Here is a 12,532-nt window from a genome sequence, read left to right as displayed (position 1 = left end):
CCGATTGCATAAACACTTTCTTTTTGGGCTTGGTCAGCCCAAACTCTTTATCTCCTTTAATTATGTACTTAAAATTATTATTTGCGGAATTATTATGTCAATTGGAGCCCTTAAAGATTATCCCATGCTTAAAGTCGCCAAAACGTGATTTTTTATACTATGCAAAGATTGATTTTGGGAAATTAATACAACCTGCAGTTTTTAAATTAATAACGGACTGATTTAATTGGATTAAAACGACCGAATTTTATCAATTTTGGACTGATTTGACCATTTATGAGGACTTTGACGAATAGACTGATTTGGACTAATGTTCAGAACTTGCGGACCAATCGTGATTATCTAGACTTAGACTAAAAAATAAAACTTGACTAAAATGGTGACAAAATATAAAATAAACGAACTATATATGTGTAGAATACGATTAATATACGGACTATAATAGTATGCCTAAAATTATTTTTCCTAAAAAGTATTTTGTATACTTAAAAAATATTTTTCAAAATTATTTTTGGGTGGACTTACATAGAGTCCTACTTAGGTTAAGATCCTTCGGGTACTAAACTAAGTGTTCTAGTCCGACACCATAAACGCCCAATTTTGGGCAAAATTTTACCACTTCTATTTCCCTGAAACGTGATATATTTCGCATGAATGACTAAAATCTTTTGTCATGGAAATATAAACCAAAACAATTTTTCACATTAAACAATTCATATCTACAAAAGCATACTATTAGAACCGGTAGGTCAACCGTATTTTACGAATCCTTAATACCGGGGTGCCTAACACTTTCCCCGGGGGATCACCAGAACCCTTACCCAAACTTTGGTTAGATTAGGATGCTTTTAAAATTTAATCATTTTAAATGAACCCTTTTCGAACTGGTTTTCCTAATTTTCTAAAAATTAGGTGGCGACACTAAAATAAAGTTCATTTAGAGCACCATCCACGTAGATGTATATTTTTTCCTTTTTCCCGGTACGATTGACAACCGTACTTCCTCGGGACACTTCCCTTTTTAAAAGAGACAAGTGCAAATATGAATCGGAAAAAATAGAAACGCTACAATACTTTCCCCTATGCTATTGAGTTTAACTAAAGCCTAAATGGGTCATCCCTATAATATCTACAATCTCTTGAACTTGTTAAAACCTTATCCTGTTTGTGGTATGTATGCTTGTTTTATTGTAGGCTTTATACTCTCTGTGTTCTATTGATATGATGAACTCTTTGCCATGTCTTTTGTTTTCTCCTTGTTTGGGTTTGATTCACTGAGTGAATATTCACCTTCCATTTGACATTGTCTAGAATTGTGAATAGTGGAGGAGCATAGGTTAACTCCTGTGTTTGCCATTTGATAATAGCTTACCTATGTGGATAGTCTGGCCTATATCTAGTTTAGTTGGGCTGGGTTTGAGCTTAGTTTGGTTTGAACATGATATCTTTGTTTTGCTAAATGTAAGTATGGAACTTAGAACCTGTTCTGAGGCTTAGTATACATAGAATATACCCCTGGTATTAATAAAGAAGAAGGCATACACATAGCATATACATGGTATACACATTATGTGTGCATATCATAGGTATATTGAGTGTATATCAACAAGCAAGACAATCATATATAGGGTAGATATTCATTGAATGAGCAGCAGGAGATAGGAATTCCATGAAGCATTAACCTTTAACTCAGTTTCATTAATTAAGAGCGGACCATATTTCATTAAGTCCCAAAAGTAAGAGACATAAGGGGTGACTCTATTTTTTTTCATCACATGATTAAGTGCTTTGGTATTGTTTTTTTTTATCTTATATTTATATGTTGCAGTATCTGCTCTAGTTCCATTTCTATTACCATGAGTTTGGTTTTGGCCATTCTTCATCTTATGCCCACATACTGCAGTTTGTTTGAATTACTTGATATCGTGTGTCTTTGGAATGTTTTTTGTTCACATTATACCTACTGGTTCCAGTGTTATTTGTAATTACACTATATCCACACATGTTGATCTATACCATACTTATGCATGATTATAGGATTCTGATTTATCCTTTGGCTATACTGGTTTGGGGAGCAGAGGTGATATGGGGCATGGTCTTAGCCATTCCCCGATGTCCTGCCATGTCTGGGGTTCATGAAACCCCTTGGATCTTGTACGACATCGGGAATACGGATGGTGACGAATTTCCCCTTTTGACTGTATATATATATATACACGTGATAAGTTCAGTAATTATAAATTAACCGGGGTTCTTTGTTTCTTTTCTCCTCCACTACTGCAAGGCTATTTGCGCCGAGTCACATACCCAACAGGTAATTCTTTTGACTCATGATCAAGCCCCGCGAAGAAATGGCAGCTAATATATATATATATATATTAAATGCGTCTAAGGCCTAGCCATGGGTGAATTGTTACACCTCGGAAAATTTCATGTCGTTGCACAGTGAATAGACTAAGATGGGGTAAGAAGTGTATGATGTTTCTACGAGTAAGAAAGGTTACTAAATGGTTCTAATTAAGGTTTCAAAGACGTTTGAAGCAAAAGAAGAAAGTTTGTTAAGAAACGCGAAGTATACGTTGTGTTTCGGAAAGGAGTTGCAAAGTACCGAGTTAATGTTGACTTAATGATGTCTTAAAGAAGAGTTATAACACCCCTTAGATTTGTAATGAAGTGTTTAACAAGTGCCAATAAGGTTCCATAAGGGTTGGAGACAAAATGAAATCACGAGGACAAGTTTCGGGAAATTGTGGATTGTACAATACTTTATACGGACCGTATAATTGTCACACCCCACCCTTGGTAAGGTGTGATTGGTACCCGACACCTTACCAAAACCGAGCGAACCAACTTGTAACTTGTATTCTCTATGTCTCGAATAACAAAATAAGGCTAAGGCTAGATATGAACGTAATATCATGTATAAATATATGTCCAATGGACCCACAACGCCAATATAACGACCGACAGAACATAACGAAGCTATACACAAGAACTGTCTGCAATGCCTCTCTGAACATGACTGAAGTATACAAGTCAGGACAGGGCCCCCGACATGCCCTGAATAAAAATCATACAAACATATATACATCTAGACTCGGCAACGCTCCAGGAAGAAGTGGAGCTCACCAATCAAAACTAGTACCTGAAGGCAGCCTACGATGGAAGATCCTCGTCTTGTCTATCTACACCTACGGGTATGAACGCAGCGTCCACAAGAAGGGACGTCTGTACGAACGATGTACTGAGTACGTAAGGCATTAATAACAACAAAATAGGAAATATAGAACATAACATGAAATAAAAATAACCTGTATATCGGATTGCCTCATAAGGCGGATACCATGCATGCTTAGCTTTCTTTTAAAAAAAAACATTCCTCATATATATATACAAATAATAGTGTCGCGGAACGTGCATCCCGATCCATAAATATTTTATATTGCTGCGGAACGTGCAGCCCGATCCATATATCATATCATCATCTTGCATATATATTGCCGTGGAACGAACGGCCCGATCCATTTATCCATATATCCCGCGTCCGGGCATCCTACGGCCGGGACGATATCCAGCTGATCAGGTGCCTATGCGTTTATAACGCCTAACCTTTCCCCTTACCCCATATGTACACACACACACACACACACACACACATATATATATATATATATATATATATATATATATATATATATATATATATCATATACATATATAACATAAGTAGCATGAATGAGAGCCCAAATAAAAGTTATCACTTTATCGGAGTGACGTAAGGTCGGTAGCCTCCGACTTATATTATGGAACAATTATCATAAGGTGAGATCAACAACAATGAGTGGAATCAAGAAAATCAAGAAATAAGCTCAGTAATCTCATCTTAGCATTAAAATCATAAGCTTTGGAATCTCTAGAATTAAAATCATCATCATCATGTTCATCATAGAAAACATATCGTCTTTAGTATCATAAGAAGCTTTTAAGAATCTTGAACTTCTAACTTTTGAAAGTAAAAAGGTTATGGAAACATATATGGAATCATAGCATAGGGAATCAGCCTTCTGAAAGAAAGGGACTAGCCTTAACATACCTGTTCAGCCTCAAATTATCTACACTTATTCGTCCGAGATCGCAAGTCTAAATTTAAGAGGATTCACACAATCGTTAGACTCATTGTAGTATATTTGTGCTACGCTTTCAAGTCAAACTATTATATATCCTACTGAAAATCGGGCAGCATCTCCCCTGTTTATATGCCTAGCCAAGAATATCAATTCAGCAACCAACAACAACAACGACAACACCAACAACAATAACATCACTTCCAACACCAATACGTACCACAAAATAGCCCAGACGCTATTTTCCAACTTCCATATCTAACCAACTTACTACACAATTACTTAATGACTTTGTCTCCGAGAATAAGACTTAAATAATACCAAAGGAGAAAGATTCATACCTTACTCTTGTTGAAGTAGCAATATCCCCAATACCCGCTTTGAATCCACGTCAAAATCCACCGCAAAACAAGACTATAATCACAACCACGCGCTATCCGGACCTAAACTAATATTCCGTCACTTTAAAATTGCTAAATTTTTTTATATTCTCACACCCTCAACTATTTTTCTGGAATTTTCTAGGCAAATATGATGAAAAATGCGGTTATTACCCTTTATATAAGGGTTAGCAGTACTGTAGCAGAACTGTTGCAAGTCGGTTACTGTAGTAGTACTGCAGCACGCGTTTCTGCTCTGTCAGCCGAACATGTAACGTCTATAATTCTCCACTCCGATGTCTTATCGATGAGCGGTTTGTTGCATTGGAAACTAAACTCGACGAAATTCATTTTAGGCTTTTGAAACACCTTAAAACACTTCATATGATAAGAGATATTCTTCCCTCAAGTTGGACCAAAATCTTCTCACGAAACTTTACCCATCCTTTCTCCAAAGTCGTACTACTCCATTTCTTCCACTCATTTCCTTATAAAACCTTCTGGTATACCTTATATACATCCTTCACTCATAAATATACTTAATAATGCTTGCTCCTTATATTTCAAAGTGGTTTTACTTAACCCTAACTCAATGTACTTATGTTTCGAATTTGATAAGTGCTCTTCGAAGATAAGGGGTGTAACATCCTTCCCCCCTTAAAAACATTCATCCTCGAATGTTGTAGTTTACAACCCACATCATCTCCATTAGTTCATTTCCTTCCTCTTAGAATTTTATTGTCGTATCTTTATACTATACATTGGTAAGTTTCTTCTCGCGCTCTTAACTCTTTCATTGGACTCATCTATGCACTCCATCACCTCTTAGTGTTCGTCACCCTTTCCATCGTTCTATGTGAAATTATTTTGAAGACCTTTCTCCCTCTCTTTATTACTCTTTGGAATATGTCGGGCCTAGAAATCATATCTCACATCCGCATGAAGTATTTCTTAATCCATCGTAATTCTTTTTTTCATACCTGCTTGTGGTTTGCTTATCTTTAATTCATTTCTGCTCCCTCTTAATACATTCTCGATATGCCATTACGTCTCGAGTCTTGGCCTCTTTAAGCTAACATCCTTCTTTCTTTGGACTTTTTATGATGCTACACCTCATTTCAGAATTAGATCTGCTAGTCGAGGGTTTTGTATTTAAACGAAGCGCTTATGCATTACATATCCACTCTCACTACCTTCTTTAAGGCCTTTCTACTTCCACCTTTCATGACTGAGCATTTCCCGAATCAACGGGTTAATGGGAAAATTGGAATCCATCAAAACATTTTATGGAGCATTTGGTCACAGTTTGTTCTTTTTATCCCTCGTCTTTCTCCACAACTATTATCACTGAAATTCTTCTTAATTTGAGTTTCCGGTTTCACTTTACGTCTACAATATATCATTGAGAGTTAATATGCTACATTCTTCCTCTCCCACTATCAATCATTTTATTCACTTAGCTCACTTATCCGAAATTTTCCTTGACTACTATTTGCGTCCCACCTGTGCGTTGTAGTTCTTCTAGTGTTCTGCCACTTCTTGTTCGTATCGTGAAATCCCTGCATTATACTCTCTTTTTTCTACCCTGAAGTCCATGAAATATTCCTTTAAATGCGCAAACCCGTTCTATTCTTAAACCATCTTTTAGGAAGGCTCCTCCATGTCCGAGGGAACCGTGTCAATATGACTACACATTTATCCCTTTATATACCTCTCGAGAGCTGGAAATCTCTTAGCATCGTTGCAAGGCCTGATCATTCTTTCTCTTACTTTCCATCCCTATTGGTGATTACTATCCTTTAGTCCCACTTATCGAAGCCTGTTCTCTAACCCTACGCATTCATCTTTTGTTTCCATACTATCACACTTTATTCCTTTCGAATGCCTACCTTAAAATCTCATTCAAATAGTCCCTTGCCTTGACCACCGTCCCTCCTGGAAACTTCACCCTCCCTCGTTCCTTACACTTAAGACATTTTAATCCTTTTACTTTCTATATACTCACTTTCTACCTTTTCCTGGCGTTATGGCATTAGATCTTTCCAATTCTAACCTCTAGTGAAAATAGCATCAACTTACCTTGTAGCATTTGTTACTTGAACTTCTCTACCCTATTGGATTAATGTAGGGCTGGGCATAAAAAACCGAAAACCGAATTACCGAACCGAACAGGGGATTTCGGTAATTCGGTATTCGGGAATAAAAATTTAAAGATACAGTATTCGGTACTACATATTAAATCGTTCGGTAATTCAGTAGTACCGAATGCCGAAATTTGGACATAAGGATATGGTATGATATGGACTAAAACAAGGTCATTATGAGTGATTATATAAATTTGAATGTGTAAGAGAGAGTATGTAAACACCAGATCAACATCACCAATGGTATAATTCGCAAAAAAAAAATGACATTCATCCTATCAACGGATCAACATCACATAGATTCTCCTAAATTAATTTTTGCAATCTGGAAATCTTATGGTCGTATAGCCGTTAAATAGAACATTCCTTCCAAAACCTAAATATTGCTTATTTTCCTTGTTTTTTCCCTTTCACGAAAATATTGGAGTATTAATTTCCACACTCTTTAATCTTTTTAAAATCATTTCTGATCTTCTTATTATAATTAAGTTATATACGGTGACATTGGTAATTCCATAATAAGTAGTAACAAAGCACACTATGTACGTCCATCTTAATTGCACAATGAATGACTTGCAAACTTGCCCACCAGCTAGAGCATATGAAATTGGTTGAGAAAAATTTATATAAGCATATGATATTCATATCTCTGCAAGGTGACAAATTGAAACCATTAGGCTTTGATCTTCTTGAAGACACTATCCAGAGACACGTATGGTACCACACACTAATTGAATATATTAATTATGCCATATATGTCATTCTTCGAAAATATAGTACGTAATCAGTCAGCTAGCTTAACCTTTTTTACATTGGACTCTGAATTAAGCTATCTGAGTACTATTTGATTTGTATTTGTATCAGGCATTAACTTTTTTTTAAAATTATATATTAATTGAAAGATTAGGAATTTGTGTTTACAAGTTATGTTGTCCAACTTCAATATACGGTATTATCGAATACCGTACCGAACTGACGTTTGATTTACCGATTACCGAATTACCGAACTGATGTTTGAAAGTTCGGTATTTGGTATCTACTTTTAACTACCGATTACCGAATTACTGAACCCGAACTTTACAAATACCGAACCGAATACCGAACACCCACCCCTAGATTAATACCTTCAGTATATAGCAACGCCGGTTGCGGGGACAAACATACCAATTTGGCGCGGTCACATATGGGATATCATACCTATACATATATGTGGTTACTAAACCCTCACTTACAAAGTATCTCCAAATACTATTCGAACTTATCCTAATTCTAGAGCTGTGATGCACCTTCTTTCTCGCCACCGATCTAGTCTGCCTTGTCCTTCGTGACCTCTTGAGGTTTCCAACCACTCCGCATACTCCAATTTTCCTTAGGCTACTCTAGCTTCTCATTTGTCCCTTATCTCTGAATTTGTAAGACTTTTAGTACACATCCCAGGGGGTCACCCATCCTAGTATTACTCTCACCCCAGCATGCCTAACCTTGGAGTGCTAATGGCATCAGGTGCGTTAGTGCTGGTATGATCGCATTGACCCTACTGCGTGACCTTTATCACATAACCTAGAACAAGCTGAAATTCTAACGGATTCCGATAAATTCTCGTAGTGCATCTACCTCCAGATTAAAAGGATTCCTTACTCTTCCGATGAAGCAAATGATATTTTAACCTTTGGAACTCCCGATGACAAGCCATCAATCAACACATACAACTGCTTTCCATTCCTAAATTTTAAGATTCCTAGTAGCGATAAAACTTCTTGGCTGCAGTTATCTATAAGTACTTTGGTTATCGGTCCCTTCAAAACATCCATTTGTCAACTATCAATGGTATCCTGCAATAGTTGTACGCACATAACAAGTTCCAATAAAAGACTCATATACCTGTAGCCAGCCTGTCCTCCTCTCGGTCTGGAGGGCTTTAGAGTGAAGTCTCCTCCTCATCGTGCTTGCACCATTCTGTTATCCATGTCATCATAGTGATTGTTTGTATCGTTCTATGTCATATACTCTCGCAATTGATATAACTAGCAGCTTGAAATTTCACGAGGGTTCATTGTCACCAGCTCGTTTCGACCAACGCAATTTCCTTGAATCCTTTTCTTGCGATCTTATCTCCGTCTACATTAATGACTTCTCCTTGCATTTCCTTAGCTCATCTTGCTTCATAACTCCTTATTACTTTTCAATTGCCCCATTGTTGGGTGTCATAATTCCTCCAATACCTTACTCAGTCCTTGTGCTCGTACTAAAGCTTACTTGTTTCCCCCATTAAAGGTTTTACCTTATAGTGTTGTATTTTATTGCCATTCTCGATCGAAATTTATGGGGATACTCGAAGTAGTGATGTGCCCAACTATCTATCCAGCCGGAATAGCACTTTTGATTCCAATAACTAATGCCCGATGTCCACTTGTGGCGTCATCTTTATTTTATCATCCTATATCAACGTGTCCTATACTTTCCCTTTAATCAATCTATAGCAATCATAGACGTATAATCTTTGTTATCTCTTAAATCCTTGGTCCTCGTCTTTAAATTTTAGGAAAATTTTGACAGAGTTTCCCCTATACTTCTTACTATCCAAACCATGTACGCAGCCCATAAAATACATGCAATGCCTCACAGGGTCAAATATATAAATGTGTAACACACCTTAGCCTCACAGGGCTCTCAATATCGAACAGAAATGTAAAGATGACGAAACTTACCTCATGCATCACAACTCGGAATATACTTGAACTTTTATCATTCGTCCTTGTATATTTCCTTGGTCACTTTCCCTTCCATTCATTGGCTATACGTTTCAATAATACTTGCAACATTCTTACCATATCTGACTTATAGTCCTTTTTACCATTACTTACCTCTGTATTGTTTCCTTCAACTTTTGTCGTCTACAATCTTACAACTGAACTTATCATTAAACTATACACGTAACTAATTCCCCCTGCTTTATTGTACAATCAGCTTATCGTGACTATGACCAATTTATTCTCATAGAAGATGCACATCTTGATGACATAATTTCAACAAACTGATTTACCTCTGTAATCCTAATATCATCAACCTCTTCCTTTATCAATACCATTCTTCCTATGAAATCAAGGGTTAGTACAAGAAATTTCATTTCCTATGACTTGGCTCTCCCGCACGATCTAAGATGAGAAAATAAGGTCAATCGTTCCTAAATGCCTTGCAGCCTCCTGTTTATAAATATGGTCGGCTTCACACCCATAAACAGGACTCTGCTAGACACGGCTTGCAGACAACCCTAGGACAGAACTGCTCTGATACCATTTTATCATACCCCACCCTTGGTAAGGCGTGATTGGCAGCGGGCACCTTACGAAAATCGAGCGAACCAACTTATAACTTGTATTCTCTATGTCTCGAATGACAAAATATGGCTAAGGATAGATATGAACGTAATATCATGTATAATTATATGTCCAATGGACCCTCGAAGCCAATATAACGATTGACAGAACATAACGAAGCTATACACAGGAACCGTCTACAAAGCCTCTATGAACATGATTGAAGTATACAAGTCGGGATTGGGCCTCCAACATGCCTTGAACAAAAATCATACAAACATATATACATCCAGACTCAGAAGCGCTCCAGGAAGAAGTGGAGCTCACCAATCAGAACTAGTACCTGAAGGCAGCCTACGATGGAAGATCCTCGTCTTGTCTATCTACACCTGCGGGAATGAACGCAGCGTCCACAAGAAGGGACATCAGTACGAATGATGTACTGAGTACGTAAGGTATGAATAACAACATAATAGGACATTTAGAACATAACATGAAATAAAAATAACCTGTATATCTGATTACCTCATAAGGCGGATACCATGCATGCTTAGCTTTCTTTTAAAAAAAAATCCTCATATATATATACAAATAATAGTGCTGCGGAATGTGCAGCCCAATCCATAAATATTTTATATTGCTGCGGAACGTGCAGCCCGATCCACATATCATATCATCATCTTTCATATGTATTGTCGCGGAACGAACGACCCGATCCATTTATCCATATATCCCGCGTCCGGGACGATATCCAGCTGATCAGGTGGCTATGCGTTTATAACGCCTCACCTTTCCCCTTACCCCATATGTACGTATAATTATATATATATATATATATATATCATATACATATATAACATAAGTAGCATGCATGAGAGCCCAAATAAAAGTTATCACTTTATCGGACTGACGTAAGGTCGGTAGCCTCCGACTTATATTATGGAACAATTATCATCGCTCTACCTCACCTTGAAGGAACAATGATTATAAGGTGAGATCAACAACAATGAGTGGAATCAAGAAAATCCTGAAGTAAGCTCAGTAATCTCATCTTAGCATTAAAATCATAAGCTTTGGAATCTCTAGAATTAAAATCATCATCAGCATGTTCATCATAGAAAACATTTCGTCTTTAGTATCATAATAAGCTTTTAAGAATCATAAACTTCTAACTTTGGTAGTAAGAAGGTTATGGAAACATATATGAAATCATAGCATAGGAATCATACCTTTTAAAAGAAAGGGACTAGCCTTAACATACCTGTTCAGCCTCCAATTATCTACACTTATTCATCCGAGCTCGCAAGACTAAATTTAAGAGGATTCACACAATCGTTAGACTCATCGTAGTATATTTGTGCTAACCTTTCAAGTCAAACTATTTTATATCCTGCTGAAAATCGGGCAGCATCTCCCCTGTTTATATGCCTAGCCCAGAATCTCAATTCAGCAACCAACAACAACAAAAACAATACCAACATCAATAACAGCATTTCCAACCCCAATATGAACCATAAAACAGCCCACACGCTATTTTCCAACTTCCAAAACTAACCAACTTACTACACAATTACTTAACGACTTTGTCTCCGAGAATAAGCATTAAATAATACTAAAAGAGAAAGATTCATACCTTAATATTGTTGAAGTAGCAATATCCCCGATACCCGCTTTGAATCCACGTCAAAATCCACCGCAAAACAAGACTACAATCACAACCACGCGCTATCCAGACCTAAACTAATATTCCGTCACATGAAAATTTCTCATTTTTTTGATATTCTCACACCCTCAAATATTTTTCTAGAATTTTCTAGGCAAATCTGATGAAAAAAAGGGGTTATTACCCTTTATATAAGGGTCCGATTCGGGTCGGGTCACTGTAGCAGTTTACTGTAGCAGTTCTGTAGCAAGCCGGTTGCTATGGCATGCGTTTCTACTCTGTCAGCAGAACTTCTAACGTCCATAATTCTCCACTTTGATGTCCTATCGATGAGAGATTTGTTGCGTTGGAAACTAGACTCGACGAAATTAATTTTAGGATTTTGAAACACCTTAAAATACTTCATATGCTAAGAGATATCCTTCCCTCCAATTGGACCAAAATCTTCTCTTGAAACTTTACCTGTCCTTTCTCCAAAGTCATACTACTCCATTTCTTCCACTCGTTTCCTTATAAAACCTTCCGGTATACCTTATATACATCCTTCACTCATTAAATATACTTAATAATGCTTGATCCTTACATTCCAAAGTGGTTTTACTTAACCCTTACTCGACGTACTTATGTTTCAAATTTGATAAATGCTCTTCGAAGATAAGGGGAGTAAGAATAATTTATACGGCCCGTATATCAGTCTGTAGAGCTCTCCCAGAGAAGGATAGTCCTTTATACGGACCGTATAATTTGTACGGTCCGTATAATAGGCCGTAGATTTCGGGTCGGGTCAGATTTTCTTTTTCCATATATGCACGACCCTTCTTCTTATTTCTTATTTCCCACTTCTTCACACTCTCAAAAGTCCTAGAACCTTCCTCCAAGTATACCAAGACAAATATAAGGTGAC

The sequence above is a fragment of the Lycium barbarum genome, chromosome 5 (genome assembly GCF_019175385.1).
Source record: "Lycium barbarum isolate Lr01 chromosome 5, ASM1917538v2, whole genome shotgun sequence".
Classification (NCBI taxonomy): Eukaryota; Viridiplantae; Streptophyta; class Magnoliopsida; order Solanales; family Solanaceae; genus Lycium; species Lycium barbarum.
This window is presented reverse-complemented; position numbering follows the sequence as displayed.